This window comes from Canis aureus, chromosome 11, assembly GCF_053574225.1.
Source record: "Canis aureus isolate CA01 chromosome 11, VMU_Caureus_v.1.0, whole genome shotgun sequence".
In the NCBI taxonomy this organism is placed as follows: Eukaryota; Metazoa; Chordata; class Mammalia; order Carnivora; family Canidae; genus Canis; species Canis aureus.
In genome coordinates, this window is record NC_135621.1 from 31632760 (window position 1) to 31657111 (window position 24352).

The following is a 24352-nucleotide window of genomic DNA, read 5'->3' on the forward strand; positions in this document are numbered from 1 at the left end:
GTGCTGTACTAGCACTGTTTCACAAAGCTATCTAAGTAGTATAGAACCATTTGGTAGCACTTTGTGTTTTTTATTCAACATACCACGTTTGGGAGACTTTGCTTCTAGCCAAATTGGAATAACAGGGATGAGATTTCTCTTGTTGCCCAAAACAATTGAAAAACAAACAAACAAACAAACAAAAATAACCCCAAAACCCAAAACAGACAACATATAGGAGACAGGAGTTTTCGGACCTTGAATATTAGGCAGTATGGGACAATGATCTCTAAGATGTGGAGAACAAAGTGAACCCTATGATTGCCTTGGTTACTGCTTGAAGTTTCCAGACTTCAGTGTAGGGAAGGGTAGCCCAGGTAGAGCCTGGTGGTCTCCCCGAGTTGAGGAGATGGATCTGGGAGTTTGGAGAGGTCGGGGTGGCTGGGATTCTCAGGCAGAGTATGACTGAGGAGAGCCCTCCCCAGGAAGAGCTCTGGAGCGCCATAGGGAGCCCCCCCTCGAGTCTTCTGCTGATGACCCATCACTGCATGTGTGTCAGGAAACTACCTAAAGCCAGGGAAAGAACTGTTTGAAAGTATTAGAGCAATCCCTGTAGTTCATGCAGGGCCGGGAATAGTTCAGGTTCTCATCAGCCCAAACAGAAAACCCTTGTAATTCCTGGGGTGTCTGTCAGAGCTCAGTTGTGGGGGAAAGCTAGCTCAGAGTAGAGGCTACTCTGATCCTACCTAACAAAAAAACAAACCTTGGAAGGATCAGACTGTTTCCAAGTAACTTAATTGTATCATAGACCAAACTCTAGGACTATCTGTAGGAATACAAAATATCCAGGCACACCCAAGCTAAAAATTCACAATGTCTGGCAGTCAATAAAAATCACGAGGCATGCAAACAAGCAGTAAACTATGACCCATAATGAGGAAAAAAAATCAATCAATATAAACAGACCCATAAAAGACATAAATGATAGAATTAGTAGACAAGGATATTAAAAGAGTAATTATAACTATATTCCATATGTTCACGAAGAGAGAACAAAGATTAAGCATGCTAAGCAGAAACAGGAAAGGTATAAAAGGGATTCAGGAAGTCCCCTAGTTCTGGGCAGATCCTCCCACTAAGTACAACTAAAATCCCCCAAAACAGGGGCGCCTAGGTGGCTCAGTGGGTTGGACATCTGCCTTTGGGTCAGGTCATGATCTCGGGGTCATGGGTGATATCAAGCCCTGGATCTCAGGGGAGCTCAGTGGGGAGCCTGTTTCTCCCTCTTCCTCTGCCCCTCCCCCTGCCCCCTGCTCATGGTCTCTCTCTCTCTCTCATAAATAAAATCTTAAAAAAAACCCCAAATAACAAATATAAGAAGACACTGATAGGGGCACCTGGGTGGCTCAGTGATTGAGGCTCAGAGCGTGATCCCAGGGTCCTGGAATTGAGTCCTACATCGGGCTCACTATAGGGAGCCTGCTTCTCCCTCTGCCTGTGTCTCTGCCTCTCTCTGTGTGTCTCATAAATAGATAAATGCAATCTTAAAAAAAAAAAAAAAGACACTGAAAGATGGGGAGAAGAAGGTAGATTTCAGAACCCAAACAATGTGTCCTTCCTTTATCTTATACAAAAATCAACTCAAAATATATTAAAGTCTTAACTGGAAGACTGAAAACTGTAAAACTGCTAGAAGAAAACACAGGCAGAGAGCTCCTTGACATTGGTCTTGGCAAGGATTTTTGGGGGCTATGATGCTAAAAGCTAAGGAAATGAAAGCAAAGATAAACAAGTAGGACTCCAAATTAAGGTTTCTGCACTATAGAGCAAACAGTCAACAAAATGAAAAGGTACCCTATGGAATGGGAGAAAATAATGACAAGTCACACACACACTACACACACACACACACACACATATTTGAGGGTGGGGGCAGAGGGATAGGGAAAGACTCTTAATCAAGCTTCACACCCAGCTTGGACCCCAATTTGGAGCTCAGTCTCACGACCCTGAGATCATGACTTCAGCTGAAATCAAGAGTTTGATGCTTAACCAACTGAGCCACTCAGGCACAAATCATATATTGGGTAAGGGTTTAATGTCTATGTACATTTATGTACAGTTATGTACATATAAAGAATTCATGCAAGTCAATAGCATCAGAATAGATAACCCAATTAAAAAATGGGCAAAGGACATCAATAGACATTTTTCCAAAGAAGACCCACAGATGGCCCACAGAAGCATGAAAACATACTCAGTGTCACTAATTCACAGGGAAATGTGAATCAAAAGCACAATGAGAGATCACTTCACACTCGGTAGGATGGCTATCATCATAAAGTCAAAAGATAACAAGTGTTGGGAGGATGTGGAGAAAAAGAACCCCTTGTGCACTGCTGATGCAAATGTAAATTGGTCTATCTGCTGTGGAAAAGTGTGGAGGTTATCTTCAAAAAATTAAAAATAGAACTACCATGTGATCCAGAAATCCCACTTCTGGGTATTTACCCAAAAGAAATCAAGTGACAGTCACCATCTCAAAGAGATACCTGCATTTTTATGCCCACTAAAGTATTATTCACTATAGCCAAGATATGAAAACAACCTGAGTGTTGACAGATGAATAGATAAATAAAATGTGATATATTATCTATATATATATCTGTTTATATCTATATATAGATATTTATCTATCTCCAAGGACATGTGAAGTGAAATAAGCCAGAAAGAATTATGTGCCTCACTAAATAAAAAATACCAACCCTTCTCCCCCAACCCCAAACTTATAGTAATAGAATGGTGGTTACCAAAGCTGGAGATAGGGGTAAGGAAAAAGGAGGGATATTGATCAAATGGTACAGACTTCCACTTAATAGATAACTAAGTTCTGGAGACCTAGTATAAGGTATGGTGACTATAGTAAATAACAGTGTATCATATACTTGAAATTTGCTAAGAGAGTAAATCTCAAGTTTAGGACACACGCACACCACATGCGCACACACACACGTGCTGACGAGGGAGGTGATAGATGTGTTCATTAGTTTGTGTTCATTGTTTCACTATATATATATATATATATATATATATATATATATCTCAAAACTTTATGTTGTATACCTTAAATACATATAGTAGTAGTATTTTTACCTGTCTGTAAAAAAGAAAGAGTCATAAACTTGCAAACGTACATAGAGTTGTTCATAATATTTCCTTATTCTTTTGGTGTCTGCAGGGTCTGTAGTGATATCCCGTTTCATTCCTGAATTTGTGTTTTCTCTCTCCCTTTGTCAGTTTTATTGATCTTTATTTCACTGATTCCCTCCATCGTTTTTATGTTTTCAATTTCATTGATTTCTGTTCTTTATTGTTTTCTTTCTGCTGGCTTCAGGTTTGATTTTCTCTTCTTTTTCTAGGTTCTTGAGGCAGAAGCTTCAATGACCGATTTTAGACAAATCCTTCTTTCTGATGTATGCATTTAGTGCTGTCAATGTCCCTCTTAGCTGCCGTCCTGTGAGTTTTGATATATCGTATTTGCATTCAGTTCAGTGCTTTGTGTATTTCTTTGAAACTTCCTCTTTAACTCAAGGATCATTTAGAAGTGTGTTGCTTAGTTTTCAAGCATGTGGAGATTTTTCTGTTATCTTTCTCCTCTTGATTTCTAGTTTGATTCCACTGTGGTCCATGAACACAATAGGTAGTATTTCATTATCTTGATTGTGGTGATTGTTTCATTGCTTACCTATGTCAAAACTCCATCAAATATCACACTTTAAATATGTGCAGTTTCAAACATGTCAGTTATACAGCAAAAAAGGTGTCAAAACATAAAAAGAGACTCAATTTCTAGAAGCATTTTCATGTCCATTGTGATATTATTCATTATAGTCAAGATATGGAAGCAACCTAAGTGTCTGTTGACAGATCAATAGATTATTTATCTATTGATAAATGAAATGTAGTGTATGTATACACATACATACATAAGGACATAATGTGAAGTGAAATAAGCTGGAAAGAATTACATTGTGGAACCAAAGAAAAAAAAAAAAAAAACAACCTCACTAAAGCAACTCTCCCACACCCCAAACCCAAAATCCTTAAACTTATGGTAGTAGTAGAATGGTGGTTACCAGAGACTGGAGGTGGGGGTAAGGAAAAAGGAGGGATATTGATCAAAGGGCACAGACTTCCAGTTAAAAGATGAGGAGTAAATTGGACAGCAACATGCAGGAGAATGAAACTGGACCCTTTCCTCACACTACACACAAAAATAGACTCAAAATGGATGAAAGACCTAAATGTGAGACAGGAATCCATCAAAATCCTAGAGGGCAGCAACCTCTTTGACCTTGACTGCAGCAACTTCTTGCTAGATACATCTCCAAAGGCAAGGGGGGAAAAGGCAAAAATGAACTGTTGGGACTTCATTGAGATAAAAAGCTTTTGCACAGCAAAGGAAATAGTCGGCAAAACTAAAAGACAACTGAAAGAATGAGAGAAGATATTAGCAAATGACATATCATAAAGGGCTAGTATTCAAAATCTGTAAAGAACTTACCAACACAATATCCAAAGAATAATCCAATCCAGAAATGGGCAGAAGACATGAACTGACATTTCTCCAAAGAAGGCCTACACATGGCCAACAAACACATGAAAAAATGCTCGATGTCAGTTGGCATCAGGGAAATACAAATCAAAACTGCAATGAGATACCACCTCACACCAGTCAGAATGGTGAAAATTAACAAGTCAGGAAACAACAAATGGTGAGGATGCAAGAAAGGGAAACTCTCTTACACTGCTGGTAGGAATGTAATCTGATGCAGCCATTCTGGAAAACAGTATGGAGGTTCCTCAAAAAGTTGAAAATAGAGTTACTCCATTACCCAGCAATTACATTACTGGGTATTTGCCCCAAAGATACAAATGTCGTGATCCGAAGGGGCACCTGCACCCCAATGTTCACAGCAGCAATGTCCACAAATAGCCAAACTATGGAAAGATCCCAGACATCCATTGACAGATAAGTGGATAAAGATGTGGTGTATATACATAATGGAATGCTACACAGCCATCAAAGACCCAAAATCTTGCCATTTGCAACGATGTGGATGGAACTAAAGGGTATTATGCTAAGTAGGATAAGTCAATCAAAGAAAGAAAATTATCATGATCTCATTCATATGGGGAATATAAGAAACAAAACCGAGGATCATAGGGGAAGAGAGAAAAAATAAGACAAAATCAGAGAGGGAGACAAATCATAAGAGACTCTTAATCAAGGAAACAAACAGGGTTGCTGGAGGGGTGGGGGTGGTGGATGAGATAACTGGGTGATGGGCATTAAAGAGGGCATGAGATGTAATGAGCACTGGGTGTTATACAAGACTGTTGAATCACCTCTATCTCTGAAACCAGTAATACATTATATGTTAATTAATTGAATTTAAGCAGAATTAAAACTAAACAAAACAAAAATATGACTAAGTTCTAGAGACTTATAAAAGGGGTGCCTGGGTGGCACAGTTGGTTAAGCATCTGACTTTTGCTCAGGTCATGATCTCAGGGTCCTGGGATTGAGCCCCATGTTGGGCTATGAGCTCAGCAGGGAGTAGTCTCCCTCTCCCTCTGCCCCTCCCCCGGCTCCTGCTCTCTCTCACTCTCTCAAATAAAATCTTAAAAAAAAAAAAAAAAAAAAAAAAGCATCCATAGAAAAAGAGGATGTATGCACACAGGCTTGCCTCTGTAGGCCCAAGGCTACTATCCCTAGAAAAGTCTACAAGTGAGTTTGGCCCTTGGCTGGTGTCTGGGAACTTGGCTTTTGGGGGTGCTTCTCAGATATGATGAGCTGAGAAGGACACTTCACCTTCTTCCTCCAAACCCACAATCTTTTACTAGTTGTAAAAAAATACACAAACACACTCTAAATTGAAGACATGCTACAAAATACCTGACTGGTACACCTCAAGACTGTCAAGGTCATGAAGAAAAAGAAGATGGATAAACTGTCACAGACCAGAGGAGAGTAACACAACTCAATGCAAAGTGACATTCTGGATTGGACCTCAGAACAGCAAAAGGTCAGTGATAGAAAACTGGTAAAATCCAGTCTACAGTGTAGTTCACAGTAATGTACCCACATGGGTTTCTTGGGCTTGATGAATTTACAACAGTAATGTGAAATAATAACATTAGGGAAAGGCGAAACTGAGGGGTGAGTGAGAACTGTCACTTTTGTCTGTGTGAGTTTTCTGTAAGTCTAAAATTATTCCAGATAAAAGGCTTATTTTATTTTATTTATGTATTTATTTTTTAATTTCATTTAAATTCAACTTGACATCTAGTATAACACCCAGGTCTCATCCCATCACACGCTCTCCTCAGTGCTGGTCACCCAGTTACTATCCCCTCCACCCCCCTCCCCTTCTACAACCCTTTGTTTCCCAGAGTTAGGAGTCTCTCATGGTTTGTCTCCCTCTCTAATTTTCCCCCACTCAATTTCCCCCTTTCCTTATGGTCCTTTCACTGTTTCTTATACTCCACAAGTGAGTAAGACCATATGATAATTGTCTTTCTCTGACTGACTTATTTTACTCAGTGTAATACCCTCCAACTTCCTCCAAGTAGAAGTAAGTGGTAGGTATACCTCCTTTCTGATGGCTGAGTAATATTCCATTGTGTGTATATAGACCACACTAAAAGGTTTATTTTAAAAAAGATTGTCCTTTGAGGAGGTAAATACAGTTGATGAATCTCTAGTTGGACTGATCAGGAAATAGAAGAGAAGGCATAAAATACCAGCATTACAGATCAGGCTGTAAAAGGCGAGCACACACAATTATCTTTGCTCTCAGCCTACCTTGGTGCAGGTACATCCAGGTAGTTAATTTTCACAGCTGTAGAGTACTCTGTTTTTGCAGGGTGCCAGATTTGATTTATTCATTGTCATCACTACGGGCATTTACATTGATCCAATTAAATGATTATGATAAGCAGTAGCACAATAATCTTGTTCGAGTCCCTTGTGCATTATTATGTGAGCATTTCCTTGAGGAGACTCCTGGGAATGGAAATGTATCCTAGGGCATACATTTACCTTTGCCGGAGATTGCCAAGTTTCTTTCCAAGTGGATGAATGGATTTCTGTATTTTTTCTACCTTTGACTTCCTAAGGTCTGTTCTACTTGATTTGCGGGCTTCTATCTCTCTCTCTGCTCCACTCCTCCCCTCCATGAGATGGCTTATCAAAGTTGATCCTAGGTGATGGAAACAGTGTTGCCCCCTTCATCTGGACCTGAAATAATCTTAATTACCTCTTGAATTTCATTCTTCCAAAATATCCTCAAAGCTGCAATTTCCTGGTTAAATCCAGCATAAGAGAACTCAGCATGGTGTGTACATATTTGCCCATTCCCCAAGCCACCCAGGAATCTGAAGATCATGCTCATAGATACCAGTCTGTCTGCTTGGTAGCTCCAGATATATGTCTGATTCCCGTAAGAACTCCTTTTGGTACCTGGCTGGTCTCATCCTGTTGGTTTCTCAGATGAAAGTGACATTCAGAAAGGTTAAGTGATATATCTAAGGTCACACGATAAATTGATGGCAGGATACATTTTTGGTGTTCTTACCAAAGATGCATAACCAGAATCTAATTGTGAGCAAACATCAGACAAACTCGAAACGAAGGACATTATTCAATGTGACTGGCCTGTACTCTTAAAAAATGTCCGTACCAGGGGATATGTGAGAAATCTGTACCTCCCTCTCAATTTTGTTGTAAACCTAAATCTGCTCTAAAAATAGTCTTAACAAATGTCATGAAGCATGCATGTATACATACAGACACACACAGAGATGAGTAAGGAATTATTGCAGGTTAACAGAGATAGCAAATGAGCACAATAATAATCCTGGATTTTTTTTTTTGCAAAGATGAGTTTTTTGGGGCAATTGGTGACACCCAAATAAGGTTCCTGCAGTGGATGGTAGCATTGCATTTATGTGAATTGTCTGTGATCATTGGGCTGCGGCTGTGTAAGAGAATGTCTTTGTTGAAAAACATGCACTGAAGACTTGAGGGCAAAGGAGCATCACACTTGCAACTTTCTCCAGATAGTTCGGAGATGACACAGACACCCAACTATCAAGAGGGATGAACGAAGAGAGGGAGAAGGCATGTGTGATACAAGTGCACATGTGGGGAATTTGAGGGAAGGGCACTCGAGAATTCTTTGTGCTATTCTTGAAACCTTTTTCTCAATCTGGAATTATGTCAAAATATGTCAAAAAAGAAAATTCTCCCTTAGCCGCATCTACCTCACATTGCGTAAGGGCCCTCCAGGCATCCATTCACATGGTGGCCTTTTTTTTTTTCTTTCTTTCTTAAAGCCTGTGATGGCTTGGGAGACAGAGAAATGCTGGGGTGGGAGTGGGTACTCTGGAGGTGAGTACACTCCCCCTCACTCTCCTGGGGTCTGCAGAGTGGTGGGTGATGTGGACACACACCCTTTCTACCCTGCACAGTGGAACTGGGGCCTTGGGTGGGTTTTCCTGAGTACATAGCGCAGGTGATTTCTTCAGAAGAGTTGATTCAGAGGCAGAAAAATATGCCAATGTCAGTACATTATCCTTAAAAAATAATTTACATATCAAAATGCCCTTTGTATTAGAAAGCACTTACATGTGGGTCACCGTATGGATTCTTAGAACCACCCTTGAAGTAGACACTTAATCGTATTTAGATACATCTTAATTGCGGGAAAAGAAACCGAAGCTCAGAAGGGTGGTTACTTGCTTCAAATCAAAGTACAAGTAGCTGTACATCTAGATGCTGATCTCTGAGCCTCTGATAATGATTCTACAGCTCTGGGGGTGGAGGGTGGGGCTGCAGGCTGCAGAGGATCCTGGAGGAAGCTGATGGCGGAACTGACCCTCCTGGCTTTGTGCCCGGCAGGTGCACTGTCAGTCGGGCCCAGGGCTCCTTGAGGCCTTCCTCCATGTGGCCCCTAGAGGGTGCTGCCGGCCCAGTTTAGAAGTGATTTTCCCGGACCTATGCTGTGGTCAGAGGAGGAATCAAGCTGAAGTTTCAGGGTCCTTCACTTGCACAGACCCCTTCTACTTTTGTACCCAATTTTGCATTCATAACGGACTATTTTTCCCTAAGAGGGCTCTCTGAATGAGCTTCCCTAAATCTATATTCTTCTGGTTGGTGCAAATACTTTAGTAGCTCAGGGTACGGAGCCTGGACGCTTGATGCTCTTGAGCTGCACAGACAGTAGATTGCTCAGGTTGCCAGGTAGGGGGATGTTGGATAGACTTAATCTCTAAGTCTCCTTCCAGCCAGATGTTTACTCTAGATTCTCTCCGTGTCCTCTCTTCTTTCTCTGCTCTGCCACCTTTCCTTTGATTCCCTCCTGCCGCCGTTTCTGCTGTCCCTTCCGGCCCATGCGTAGCGTGGCCAGAGCCTTCTTGGCTCAGCTGCCAGCTTTGGGGGAGGTCTTGAGTCCTCATAGGTGTGGTGTTTTGGGTTTCTGTGTCTGAGAAATCAGGGATAACACTGGGTGAATGCAGCGGGCAGGTGGAGGGAGGGGGTGAGTCAACCATTCCTCTACTATCCGTGAAGCACCAGGGAGGACTCTGCTCCCTTCCTCCTTGATCCTCCTCGCTGTTACCCCTGGCTTTTTCTTCCAGTCTGCAACCCAGGCTGCCAGGGTCACAGTGGCCGGGGAGATGTCAAGGACCTATATAGAATGGCCCTCTGCTCACTTCTTGGACCTCATTTTTGATTTCAGTTCCACTGCTCTGATGGTTCTTTTGCAATCTCCTTCCTGAGCTTGTCCCTACATCTTGCAGTTCTGCAGGCTTGCACCCTCCCTTTTTTTGTACACCCTCCCTGGGTAACCCTCCACTCCCTGGGTGTCTACCATAGACGTCTGGGTGACCTACAAATCTCTCTGCAGCCCAGGTGCTTCCGCTGGGCTCCAGACCCATCTTCATCATCATACTCTGCTGCCTTCAACTCAGGGCGGTCAAACATTTTATCAGCTTTATCGAAGTATGATGTATATACGATGTGGTTGACCATTTCAAGCGGGCAATTTTAAGTGTGGACAAATGGTAATGATACAGAACATCTTTTTTTAATCATCCCCTGAAATTTCCTCATGTCCTCTTGCCTCCCTCACCTCTTTTGTGTGTGGCTTATTTTCACTTGCCATGTTTTCAAGATTCACCCACATTCTGATACATCAGTAGTCCTTTCCTTTGGTATTACTGAGTAGAATTCTCTTGTGTGGGTGTACCGCAATTTGTTTATCCACCTACCAGTCCATGAACAAGGCATCCAAAATTAATCTGCAAGCCAGACAATCTCACCTGGGTTTGAGTTTAGACCCTGCCATGTATTACTTGTATAATCCTGGGCAAACTGTGTTACTTCTCTAGGCCTCATGGCTCTTGGCTTTGCCGTGGGGATGTAATACCTTCCATGGAAGGTTGCAAGGAGGATTACATAAGCTCACCTGGGAGAAGCACCTGACATTGCGTCTGTACTCAGTCACTGGTTGTCAAACAGATGTACCAGGCCTTGTCAACCAGGTGGGGTACACAGTACACCTCTGACAACACCGCAGGCAGGTCCCGAAGCTCTTTGGTTATTTGCATCCGAGAATAGGATGCAGTTCCATGTTCTCTCCGGTTCAGGTGGATCTGCAACCCCAGGGACCTGCCCTAGAAAGGGGATGGGGAAGGTTGAGAGCAAAGGACCCCCATGCAGACGTGTGCTCATTATCCTGCCCTCTGACCACCCTCAACCCATTGCTGGCAGTGGGGCTCCCTGCTTCCTGCCCCTCCACACTTTCTCCAATTCTGCTCTTCCCTCTTCGGTTAGACCTGGATGGGAGGTCAGAAAGTCTGTGGCATTGGCACAGACTTGGTTTCCTTCGTTTCAGGTAGCTGGGAACATGGCTGGGGTGCCTTGCCTTTCTTGACTCTACCAAAGTGCTCACCAGCTGCTTTCTCGGGCAGCCCTGAGCCCCTCGGCAGGGGTGGCAGCAGGAAGTGTGGACAGTCAGCCGCCAGCAGCAGCCCCATCCCAGGACTGATGAGTGCTGGTGGTTCCTTTGTCCCTTCGGGCGGTGGCTCTGGGACTGCTTTTCCTCCCGGCCCCCAGTGCTCTGCAGCAGGGAGGACTTCCCCCTGCCCAACGGGCCGCTTGCCCAACAACCACACCCTTGTCACTGCCTCCCTCCTTTTGCTTTTAACTCCCGTGCTGGTGTTTTCTGGGTCATCTCACACATAAACCTCTTGTTTATGGAACCCAAACTGACAGAGCTCTAACCTTTGTGAGAGGCTTTCCTGTATTGGCTGGGGTGGAAGAGGAGAAGGGGCACAGGGAGAGAGAGAGAATCTCAAGCAGACTCTGCATTGAGCACTGAGCCGGACCCGGGGCTTGATCCCACCACACCGGGGGTCACGACCTGAGCTGAACACAAGAGTCAAACGCTCAACCACTGAGCCACCCAGGGGCCCCAGTTTCAACTCTTCTATTCCTTATTTTGGGAAATACACTCTTCATCCCTAATTCCCTCCTCTCATATCCAATCAGACACCAAGTCTCATCAGTTGTACCTCCTAAGTGTCCCCACATTCTTCCCTGTCACTCCATAGCCTCTCTAGGTCAGCCCTCCTCATCCATATTGGTGAGGAACGAGGACCAGACAGCTCTGCTCTGGCGGCCTAAAAAGGCAAAGGGTGTTTATTTATCATGTGCAAAAAGTGTGGGGCAAGCAGGCCAGAAGTGAGGCAGAAGCCCTGCGACGTCAGCAGGGACTTTGGCTCCACCGTCCTCAGACCTCACAGTCACAAGATAGCTGCTGCTTCTCTGAGTATCGCTTCCACCTTCCGGGCTATAACTAATTGAGAACCTTTGTCTTTTTATTGGGGAAAAACCCCTCCCTAGGGTCTCCTGTCTGTATCTTTTTGGCTAGAACAGTGTCACATGAGTTCCCCTCATTGCAAAGGAGTCTGGGTAGGTGAGTGTTTCACTTTACAGCCTCAAAGTAGAGGGCGGCAGGGGTAGAAGGGTACAGATGGCTTTGGGTGGCTGGTCCCAGCGTCTGCCAGGTCATCCCTTATGGCGGCCGCCTCCTGACTGAGCTTTCTGTTTCCATCCTCACCAGGGCATTCCTGCTGATGACCGCCTGTCTCAGCGGCATAAGAAACCCCTATATCTAGTTGCAATATAAATGGTAGTAATCATGCTAATGGCAAATGTTTATTAGGTGTGTAACTTGTATGTTGACATCCAGGACCTGTGAGGTATAATCCTCAAAGCCACTTTATGGTTGTCTCCACCCCCCACCCCCACCCCCGTCCCTCGTCCCTCTAATTCTGGCTCATGGAGAGCTGTCTCCTCTCTGGTCCTAGTTGGAAACTCAGGTGGTCCGAGTGGCTGTACTGGTCAGCTGAGGGAAGAGAAAGTTCTATGGTCACTTTAAGGTGCAAAACAGACCTATATTCAGAAGTCAGAATGTCCAATCTATCAGTGGGGACTTTGGTGTCTTGCCAAGTAGTGTGCCTTTCTCTCCAGTGAGGGGCAATGGCAGCAGGGTGCTGGCTTTAGAAAGGGTGATAGTTTTTCTCTCTTTTCCACTGAAAGCTGCTATTTCTGATCCCTCTGGGGTTCTGGAGCACTGGGGAAGGCGGTTGCGGGGGAAAGGGGAAGGGGATGGATCAGGAAAGTTCTTACTTGTCTGGTAATGTCATCCTATGACTTCCTGAACATGGGTCTGGCAGGTTGGAGCTGACTTTCTGTGCCAGGCACCGTAGGAATCTTCTGGAGACCCTCCTGCTGTCCTCAGCTCCTGTCCTATTTCCCTGGATACTTGCTGGCCCATCAGCTCCTGGATTTTCCACAGCCCACTCCCACAACCCACTTGGTTGACAGAGGTTTTCTGACTGCACACCTGTGTCCTTCCCAGAGGGTGACCCTGAAATGAACATTCGTGTCCAAATGCTTTATGAAGTTGGTGCTCCCAGGAAAAACCTGTAAGCAAATTGGGCGAGGAGGGGGAAGGGAAAGAAGCCAAGCTAACTCTCGACTGTAGGTCAGCCTGATTCCGTGAGAGGCTCAGGTGTGTCTTTTATTTTTTTTATTTTTATTTTTATTTTTTTAAATTTATTTATTTATTTATGATAGTCACAGAGAGAGAGAGAGAGGCAGAGACACAGGCAGAGGGAGAAGCAGGCTCCATGCACCGGGAGCCCGACGTGGGATTCGATCCCGGGTCTCCAGGATTGCGCCCTGGGCCAAAGGCAGGCGCTAAACTGCTGCGCCACCCAGGGATCCCAGGTGTGTCTTTTAGACCTCAGAGCCTGTCCCCACTCTCAGCAAGGTTGCTGGGCTTTCGTAGTCTCACACAGACTATCACTGGCTAAGAGCTGCCCCTGAGGGGACCCCCAGCAAAGCTGCAAAGCTGCTCCAGTAGCCCCTGGGGCAGGCTTCCAAAGAGAGTTTGCAGCTTCAGCCTTTAGGAGCAAAGCAGTGAGAGGCTGGGAGGTGGGCACAGGACTGGGAAGAGCCCCCGAGGGAGTAGGAGGGGAACAACAGTGTCCCCAGTACCATCCTTCCTGGCTGGTTTTATTTTGTTTCCTAAGCTGATTTCTTTTCTTTTCTTTTCTTTTTTCCATCAGCCCCCTCCTTTATCCTTGTGGCTTTAATCCTCTTGGAGTTTCTCCGCTAAGACTCCCTTTGAAGAGGCTTTCCCAGTTGCCTGGGGAGGGAGGGCAGGCAGCTAGTGTCTGTGCCTGAGGCCACCCTGTCACCCTGCCATCCTCCCACCATCCATCACAGCTTGCCACCGTTCGGGTAAACTTGGACACACGCTTTGTGTATTTCCATAATGTTGTCAGCTGCCCATATAGCATCGAGAATATATTTCCCCATTTTAGAGTGCTGGTAACTCAATTTATAGCAATTTATTCCACAAAAGCAGACAGTAACTCAACTGGCAAGAGGAAAAAAAATCCTACCAACCCACCACTGTCTCTCTGCGCTGGAAATCAAAATGGTAATGCATGGAATAGATTTCTGCAAGTAATAGGCTTGGTCGGCAGACGTGTGAGCTGAGTTAAATGCCTTTTAAGTAAATCTCCATGTGAGTTATCTGTTCACTCAGATGTGCATGCGTGGAGACAAGGAGGCTGTGTGGACGGTCGGCACGCGCTGTAACTTCCATTATCCCACACTGGGATGCGTTGTTAATAACCACAGCCGAGGGGACTGCAGATTTCCCCATCACTGCCAGCTGGCTACCAGTGTGATGTTGAGGGATTCATTCGTTCATTCATTCGTTTGTTCATTCACCAAGCCTTTGTGAGACCCAGGGTGCACCAGGCTGCATGCCAAGCGTTGGAGGTGCAGAAACACAGAGATGGAACCCGACCAGACCCCAGCACAGAAGAGCTCACAGTCTGCAGGGGGAGACAGAGGCACAAACAGGTCCGGTAAATAATAGAGTGTCCGCTGCTATGAGAGTGGGCAGGGTCCGGGGCTCTGGAGTCAGACTACTAACATTTGAATCTGGGCCTTGCCACCTACTTGGGCAAGATGCCCAACTTCAGTTTATTCATCTCTAATATGGGGATAGAAATTGTTCCTCCTGGGGCACCTGGGTGGCTCAGTGGTTGGGTGTCTGCCTTTGGCTCAGGGCATGATTCCAGGGTCCTGGAATTGAGTCCCACATTGGGCTCCCCACAGGGATTCTGCTTCTCCCTCTGCCTGTGTCTCTGCCTCTCTCTGTGTGTCTCTCATGAAAAAATAAATAGAAATCTTTAGAAAAAAAGAAAAAAGAAATTGTGCCTCCTGAAGAGTGGATGGGTGGAGTAAGTGACAGATGCATAGCGTGGTGCCTGAGTATAGTATATGCTCAGTACATGTAGTATGTGCTCAGTAAATGGTTGTTGCTATCATAGGTGCTGACACCCATACAGGGCCCCGTATAAGGAGGATCAGGAAGGTTTTCTTTTTTCTTCTTTCTTTTTTCTTTTTTTAAAGATTTATTTATTTATTTGAGAGAGAAGGAGAGTGTGCATGGGAGGGGGGCGGTGGCAGAGGCAGAGCGAGAAGCAGACTCCCTGCTAAACAGGGCTCCATCCCAGGACCCGAGGACCCCAGGACCCTGGGGTCATGACCTGAGCCCAAAGAAGATGCCTAATGGGCTGAGTCACCCAGGCACCCCCAGTCAGGAAGGTTTTGATGGAGGAAATGATGCATCTCCAGAGATTTGATGTTACTGGCACATCTATGCCAGGGAAGGGACTGAGTTAGGGGAAGGTGCTGGTGTTTGTAGGAGTCTGCTCAGACTTCCAGAACAAAGTGCCACAGACTGATGGTTTCAACAACAGACATTTATTTTCTCACATTTCTCACAGTTCTTCTAGCTAGAAGTCCATGATCAGGGTTCCAGCTGATTCAGTTTCTGGTGACAGCTCTCTTCCTGGCTTGCAGATGGCCACTTCCTCTCTGTGTCCTCACGTGGTCCTTTCTTTGTGTGGGTGTGGAGAGAGAGAGAGACAGAGAGAGATCTCTGTGGCTCTTCCTCTTATAAGGACACTAGTCCTATTTGATGAGGGTGTCACCCTTATGGCCTCATTTAACTTTAATTACCTCTCCCAAAGCCCCATCTCCAAATATAGTCACATTGGGGTGTAAGGCTTTAACATGTGATTTTGGAGGCACACAAACATTCGGTCCAAACAGTGTGGTTGGAATGCAATCTAAGGCTCCTGTTTCCCTACTTACTGCATAACCTTGGGATCAGTCATATTTGGTCAATAATATTTGGCTAACTCTGGGGACTTTTTTTTTTTAAAAAGATTTTATTTATTTATTCATGAGAGAAACAGAGAAAGGCAGAGATATAGGCAGAGGGAGAAGCCAGCTCCCCTCAAGGAGCCCAATATAGGACCCAATCCTGGACCCTGGGATCAGGCCCTGAGCCGAAGGCAGATGCTCAGTGGCTGAGCCACCCAGGTGTCCCTCTGGGGACTTTTATCTGGATTAATTCAGGTAAAGCTTTGTGTTGGAGAGATAGAAGGTGTTGAAGGCTATGGTTATTCAGTGCAGTGATGGAGTAGGATGTGGCTCCTGACAGCAGGGAGACGCAATGAAAAAAACAGAGAATTTTGGTGCCCACCCATGGAGAGGTTGTCCAATCCAATGGCTCACTGCCCCACAGGAAAAGTCAATACTCAGGTGTGTGCAGCGGTTTTAACTCTGGTTGCCAATCAGTCTGAGATTTCCACTCCTGCTGCTTCGGACAACCCACGCTGCAAGAGCGATTGGGCCTTTGGCATTACCAGATGCCACACCTGTCACTGACCAATCAAAACTACACAACAGGGGCACCTGAGGGGCTCAGTTGGTTAAGCATCTGCCTTCTGCTCAGGTCATAATCCTAGGGTCTTGGGATTAAGTCCCACATTGGGATCCTTGTTCAGTGGGGTGTCTGCTTCTCTTTCTCCCTCTGCCTCTCTAACTTCTTGTGTTCTCTCTCAAATAAAGAAATCTTTTTTTTAATTTTTACTTATTTATGATAGTCACACACACAGAGAGAGAGAGAGAAGGGGGGGCAGAGACATAGGCAGAGGGAGAAGCAGTGTCCATGCACCGGGAGCCCGACATGGGATTTGATCCTGGGTCTCCAGGATCGCGCCCTGGGCCAAAGGCAGGCGCCAAACCGCTGCGCCACCCAGGGATCCCAAATAAATCTTAAAAAAAAAAAAACTCAAAAAATGTGGATCCCTGGGTGGCGCAGCGGTTTGGCGCCTGCCTTTGGCCCAGGGCGCGATCCTGGAGTCCCGGGATCGGGTCCCGCGTTGGGCTCCCTGCATGGAGCCCGCTTCTCCCTCTGCCTGTGTCTCTGCTTCTCTCTCTCTCTCTCTCTCGATGTCTATCATGAATAAATAAATAAAATCTTAAAAAAAACTAAAAAAAAAAACTGTGCAGTAGACCTTCTCATTGGTCCTCTCTCATTGGTGCATCTGGCCTCCTTCCTCAGCAGTGACATGAATGAAACACAAAAAAGAAGACTGCACAAGCTAACAGGACCGGATAACAAGCTGATTGTAGATCAGTGAACCTCAGGAATGCCCTCAGCAGCTCGGGGTTACAATATGGCAAGCTAATTCTATGGAATAATCATCTTGGCAAGACAAGTGTGTTTTGAAGGTACCATTGCCGATGGACTGATGTTAGGGTTTCCTACAATGTTAAAAAAAATCATAACTTATATAAATTGTAGGCCACCTTGTGTCTAGTCTCAACATGAATCTCATGCAAAGAACTATCAGTCCAGAATCCAAAAGTAACTGAAAAGGTAATTACTTTTTTATTGCAATCCCCTTGTGAAAATGACAAAGGGAATGTACATTGAAAGGCACAGCAAGACTTTTTGAAGCTCCTTTACTGTTATTTTTTGTACTTTTCATATCTCTCTCACACACAACATCCCTCTACCCCATCTGCTGAGCTATAATGTCCCTCTTGGTTTTGTCCCCTACAATCCACTTCAATAACTCATTTATTCAAATTTGTATTGAGTCTCTTATGTACCAAGCTCTCTGAATACAACAGCACACCAGATACCTGAAGATCTTGCTTCCTCAAGTTTACATTCCTTTCCAAGTCAGTTTTGTTGAGATATGATTACATTTACACTCTTTGATAATGGATATCTAGTATCATCTACACCCTCCCTAGAAGATTCCTAAAAGTTGCTTGTCCTACATGAAATCAGTAACTTGTAAAGGACCATTAGGGCAAGAAAAACAGATCTTAGATTCAGAAGGGACTTTAGAGATCATCTAGTCCAATGCCTAGAGGCCTAGATTGAGGGGGTCCCACCCTCTGTAGTACTTTTGGAATCACATGGCTTTACCTTGGCTTATACAGCATATTGTCTCAAAGAGATAGTTACCTTTCTATGCTGTTCACTGTAGCAATCCAACCACCTGGAACAGCAGGTGCTCCATAAATAATTGTTGACTTTTGGATGGATGAGGAACTCCTGATTATATGAGGCAGCCTCTCACTACTGAACAATTCTAACTTTTAAAGAAAATTCTTGATATTGAGCCCAAATTTACCTTCCTATCACAAAGCCTTTTTTTTAAATTTTTATTTATTTATGATAGTCACACACAGAGAGAGAGAGAGAGGCAGAGACATAGGCAGAGGGAGAAGCAGGCACCATGCACCGGGAGCCTGATGTGGGATTCGATCCCAGGTCTCCAGGATCGCGCCCTGGGCCAAAGGCAGGCACCAAACCGCTGCGCCACCCAGGGATCCCCTATCACAAAGTCTTATTCTGAGTTCTGCCTGCCCAGAATGGCAGCTGTCAAAGCTACCCTAAGACCAATTTAAGACAATTTCTGCAGCATCTTTTTAGGAACTGTTTCTTGGTGTTTATTGCTGAGCCACAAAAGGGAATTACGCTTGGTGCTTTGTCTTAACATCAGTGTTCTAGTCTTTTTTTTTTTCTTTTCCTTTTCCTTTTCCTTTTTCTTTTCTTTTCTTTACTCATGAGAGACACACAGAGAGAGTCAGAGACACAGGCAGAGGGAGAAGCAGGATCCCTGTAGGAAGCTCGATGTGGGACTCGATCCCAGGACCCTGGAATCATGCCCTGAGCCAAAGGCAGATGCTCAACCACTGAGCCACCCAGGTGCCCTCTAAAGTCTTTTCAATATTGGGATTTGAAGTGCTCCCCATATTTGGACCAACAGAGACTCAGCTGTCTGGGGAGGGCTTATGTGGGTTGTGAAATCAGTAAGCTGAAGCTTTTATGGGACTCATCACTCTGATCAATATATTGAACTTGAGTGTATAGATATTGTTGCTATGTGCTAGATATTTTAACTTATTTATCTGTTCATTCAACCGTTCATTTGTTTATTCAACCAGCATTTATTTAGCACTTACCATGTGCCAAGCTCTGTGTTAATCACGACAGATCCTGGGAAGAATGGAAAACCTCTTTCTCAAGAACCTCAGTCTGGTGAGGGAATCAGACCTGAAGATAAATAATTGCAATACCTTGTGATACATAGTATAATAATCATCTGCATCAGGCACAATGGGAGCTCCAGAGATGGAGGATCCATTCTTCTTAGCAGATGGGGTCAGGGAACTCCTCCCTGAAGAATTGACACTTGAGCTGAGTTTTAGAGGTGAACCAGATATGGCGTTGAGGAAGGTATTGGAAGAAATCCCCAGGTAAAGGTGCAGACAATGCAAACATTTGGACGGGGCACAAAGAAGCATCATGTGCCTGGGGAACTAGATGTGGTTTTGGATGGCAGTGCTAAGGCATGTGGGTAGGAGAGCAGCGCACTGGAGAAGGAGGCAGGGACCTTTCAGGACAGCCCCATCATTGGCTCAGAACCACTTGTGTCTCAACACACTTTCACTCAATCTTCTGTGTTTCATGTGGAGTTCTTGGCTTTAAGGGGATAAGAAAAGGGTGGCCAGATTTTAAAAAGTCATTCAAAAATTGGAATATGCTTGAAAGTTGAGATATACTGCAATGAATTTTCATATATTCATCACTCAGATTCAACAATTACCATGTTTTTGCACATTTACTCTATTCTTTTTTTCCCCTATTTTCTGTCTGAAATATTTGAAAGCAAGCTTCAGACATCATGGAATTTCATTTCAACATCCCAGTACTGTTTTATGTATTTCTAAAAAATGGTCTTTTTCTTATATAATCACAATGCCTTTAACACACAACAAAATTAACACTATTTTTGTCATATCACCTAACATATAATTTATATTAAAAATATTCAAAGTGCCTTGAAAGTATTTTTAGGAGGTGGGTTGTTTGACCTGGGATCCAGGCAAAGTTGGTGGGATGATTTTAATCTGAAGACTTTGCTCAATAAATGTTATCAGTAAGGGTGTTAATGGGCAGGCTTGTAGGGTGGCTGTAATAATCCCCACCTCCTGGCACACATGCCCATGTGTGATTCCTCCACGTGAGTGGAAGGTTAGAGGTATGACTGCCTCTAACCAATGGAATATGGGAAAGGTGAAGGGATGTCACCTCTGTGAATATGTTCTGGAAGATTCTGACTTCTGTTGTACTGAACGATTCCCTCTTGCTGGTTTTGATGCAGCAGCTGCTGTGCTGTGAGCTGTTCTGTGGAGCAGCTCTCTTGACAAGGAACTGAGGGCAGCTTCCAGCCAACAGTCAGCAAGGACCCCAAAGGTGTAACAACCAGAGTTCTTTCAGACAAGACCCCAGATCCAATGGATACCTTGACTGGAGCCTTTTGAGAGATCCTGAAGCATAAGACCCACCTGTGTTGTGTCTAGGTTCTTGGCCTCCAGAAACTGAGATAATAAATGGTGTGTGTTGTTTTAAATGCTTAAGTTTGTGCTAATTTTATGCAGCAATAGATAACTAACAGATGCATTTGGCTGCTAATAATAGAAAGCCGAACTACCAGTGGCTTAAAGTATAAGGAGATTAATTGTCTGTGTTACGGGAAATTAGGTAGTTACAGGGCTGTTTCAACAACTCAGGGCTGTGGTCACAGACCCAGATCCTTCTGCCTTCCTGCTCTGCCATTCTCAGTGTGTTGGGCGATGTCTCCTATGCTCACATCAGCTTTGAGCATCACATCCTCCCTGCCAGTGATGAGGCAGTAAGGGAGAGGGTGTCCCTCACTTTTCAGGGAGATCTAGCTTTCCTAGAAGCGCCTGGTAGACCCTCCTCAGCATCTTAATTTCCAGAACTGCATTGAATACCCATACATGGATCTACTACCTGGCAAAGGGGAATAAGATTGCATGAGTTTGGACCAATCAATTGTGGTTTATCTCTTGAGCTGGCTACTTTGTCACTTGGAAAAACTGATGTTTTACTGAGAGGAGAAGGGAGGAAGGGCACCTGGACAGGCCAGAGTTATACTGCACGCCAACAAGAGGATAGGTTTGATCTTTCCACACACTGAACCTGTACACCAGGCCTCTTCCCTCAGCCTGGCAGGAACTAGAGGGAACTTTCTCTCCATCTGGCTGACAGCAACAGCCACCACTGGGCTCCTGTCTCTTGTATCGTAATGGATCTGATGATAACAAGAATCCAGCCATCAGGGCTGGGCCCCTTTGGAACATGTATTTGTTTGTTTTCCTAACTCAAGTGAAAAAAAAAATGCCCATGCGTTGTTGAGACCGAGCATCACAATCAACTGGGTCAGTACATGTCAAACTCTGGTTCTGTCAGTATCATTACTATTAAATTGGGAAAATAAATTCCATGAGCTTCCATTGCCTAGTCCATAAAATGGGGATAATCGTGTCTACCTCACTGACTTGTTGTGTGGAGTAAGAGGACACATGCTAAGTGCCTAGCACGGTGTCTGTGCTGTAAGTAAGTGCTTCCTACTGCAGTCACTCTGTTGGCTAGTCAGGAGTCTGCTGAAATGATGCTGGGTAAGAAGCAGCTCCAGACTCACTGGCATGCAGCACCAAACATTTGGTCCTGTGAGTCAGCTGTGGTTCTGCGGGGCTTTTCTGAGCTTGGCTGTGCTTGGCTCCGGGTTGCTCCACATGACTTTGTTCTGAGACCAGCATCTACGGAGGACATGCTCTTCCCAGGGCAGTGATGGAGCACAAGAAACCAAGCCATGCCACATGATGCAAGACCATTTGAAGTCTCTGTGCACTTCACGTCTCCTCCCGTCCCTCTGCCTGAGACAAGTCATGTGATCAAACCCAACATCAAGAGAGGGAAGACATCTAGTGGGAGATGCTGGAGAATCACATGGCAAAGGGCATGCATTTCTAGTACAGAGAGGGAGTGAAGAACTGAAAATGATCCAGTCCACCTCAGTAGAATGTCTGGATTACAAAAAATAAGTGCTTGTTTTAGGATTCTGAGTATTGAAGTTAATTGTGCAGCTTTATTACTGTAGAAACATAGCCAATACATGTGCTCTCCCTCCTTCCTATTGTATCAAGAGAACTTTGCGCCCCTTATATTCTTTGCTCGGAGCCCCACCCAAGAGGTGCCATCTCTTGGGTCCAGTTGAGGGACTCCGGTTTATAGTAGCCCCCTACCAAGATGCTTTGCCTGGTGAAGTTTCCCTACGGTAGTCAGTTACATGTAACAGAAACCAAATTAAAACTACTTCAAGCAAAAAGGGGGTGTTTGGACTCAAATGATCATGAGGAGGGACACAGCTGTGTTTCAGAGACAATAGGAATGGGGTCTTGAATGTTGCAAGGATTCTCTCCCCATCCCATTTTTGCTTTCTTTGGATGTTGGCTTTATTCTTTCAGGCTGGCTTTGTTCCCATACTGGGAAATGTGCTGACACTCCTTTCCTCACATAGCTCACATTCCCCACGAGAGAGGAACTGAGGTTCATTCTCTCTGCCCCGATATCCCAGGGAAGGGCTCTGATTGGCCTAGAGTGAGTGAGAAGCCTGGCTCTAGGCCAACCCCTTGAAGCCAGGGTGATGGGAATCCCACAACTGGCCCACATGGAGTCAGGGCTTCTTCCTGAGCCTGTCACCAGTGGCCAGGAGCACAGAGTCTGAGGAAGATGGCAGCTCCCACGGTTGGTAGAGTTAAAACATCATCCTGAAGGTAGTTATTGACTCCAGAGTAAGGGGAATGTGGTTCTCTAGATAAAGTAATATATATCCACCCAATACCTCTTGAAGTCCCCAAGCACAAGAGTATGTTCAGAAGTGGTGGGACTCTTTATTTATGAGAGGAGTTTTAAAGGAAGGTACAGAAATTTCCCATACATCCCTTGCCCTCTCAGTCTCCCCCATTATCAGCATCCCCCCACCACAGTGATGCACTTATGTGACTGATGAATCTATGCTGAAACACCATACTCACCCCAAAGTCCATAGTTTACATTAGGGTCCACTTCTGGTGTTTTATGAATTTGTACAAATGTGTAATGATATGACGGAACTGTTTTTAATTTTTGACTTGCTAGCAGTGCTCATAGGACTTCTTAAATAACAATTCTTCTAAAGCCAGGGTTTGAGGTTTCTAAAGGACTCTGCAAGTGTTTTACCTGGGCACTCCTGGGGACTTAATTGGGATCCATTGGCAAGGGCCTATGCACTGCATTTGGAAATAGAGGCCTGAAAACCCACTTCCGATGGCCAGAAATTATTTTCTTTCTTTCCAAGAAGTACAATGCACATTTTTTTAGGAGCACATCTGGTATGTGGCTTCATGCCATGGTTCAGAGACAATGGTGACTCTCTCAATAGGATGGGGGCGGGGGGCAGATGGACTTTTTAGCAAATTCAATCTAGATGAGGTTTAGCTGGGAAGAGATAGGAATGTCCGTTTATGTATTGTGAATGAGTGTGCCAAACCTTACATATCCAAATGAGTGGAAACTCCTCCAGAATGCTCCCCTGGGGAGGGGCACAGCTCAGGACCTAGCTGGCCTGTCTTGTTTAATTAGAGCAGCTGATAAACCAGAAGTCTGGAAGCAGAGCCCTGCTAAAATAAAGTGTGTACTGGATGTAAGGTCTGGCACAGCTGTAGGGGCTGGGAGGATGTCCAGGAGACCAGCAATTCTCAAATGCCTGGTAGAATCATTTGGCAAGTTTATAAAAATTTGGATGTTCAGGCTAAACCCCATACCAGTTACATTGGAGTCTCTAGGAGTAGAATCAGTAGCTTGTAAGACTCCAGGTGATTCCAATATACAGCCAAATTCGAAAACCAGTGATCATTTCTAGACCAGAGTCTGCAAACTTTTTTGGTAAAGGACCAGATAGTGAATATTTTGACTTTGCAGGCCACGTGGTCTCTATTGCAAACACTCAACTCTGATGCTGCAAAAACAGCCATAGATAATGTGTAAATAAATGAGTGAAGTGGTGTTCTAATAAAACTTTATTTAGAAAAAACAGGCAGTGGCCTGGATTTGGCCTGCAGGCCCTGGTTTGCTAAACTCTGCTCTCCACCCTGCTATGTAGCTTGGGCTGCAAGCATCGCCTGGGATCTTGTTGGAAATCTAACTTCTGGGCCCCTGGACCTGCATCTGCATTTTAACAAGATTCTCCAAGTGAGTCATATGTACATTGAAGTTTAAGAAGCACTAAAATAGACCAGTGGTTCTCCAACAGTGGTCCTTGGATCAGCACCATTGGTATTCCCTGTGAACTTGCTAGAAATGTAAACCCCCTCAGTCCCTGCCCCAGATGTCCAGAATCAGAAACTCTGGGGAAATTTCTGATGTACCTTAAAAGTTGGGAACTGCTGGTATAGATAAGTGGTTCTCAAACATCAGCTCATCTCAGGAGATTT

At 44.6% G+C, this 24352-nt stretch overlaps 1 long non-coding RNA gene across 1 annotated transcript; it reads left to right on the forward strand.

Moving 5' to 3' along the window:
• The first annotated feature begins 13724 nt into the window (after positions 1–13724).
• LOC144323010 (uncharacterized) lies at positions 13725–20424 on the forward strand. The gene is made up of 3 exons (XR_013388568.1): positions 13725–14491; positions 17052–17369; positions 18956–20424. It is a non-coding gene; the product is annotated as an uncharacterized LOC144323010 (long non-coding RNA).
• Positions 20425–24352: the final 3928 nt, after the last annotated feature.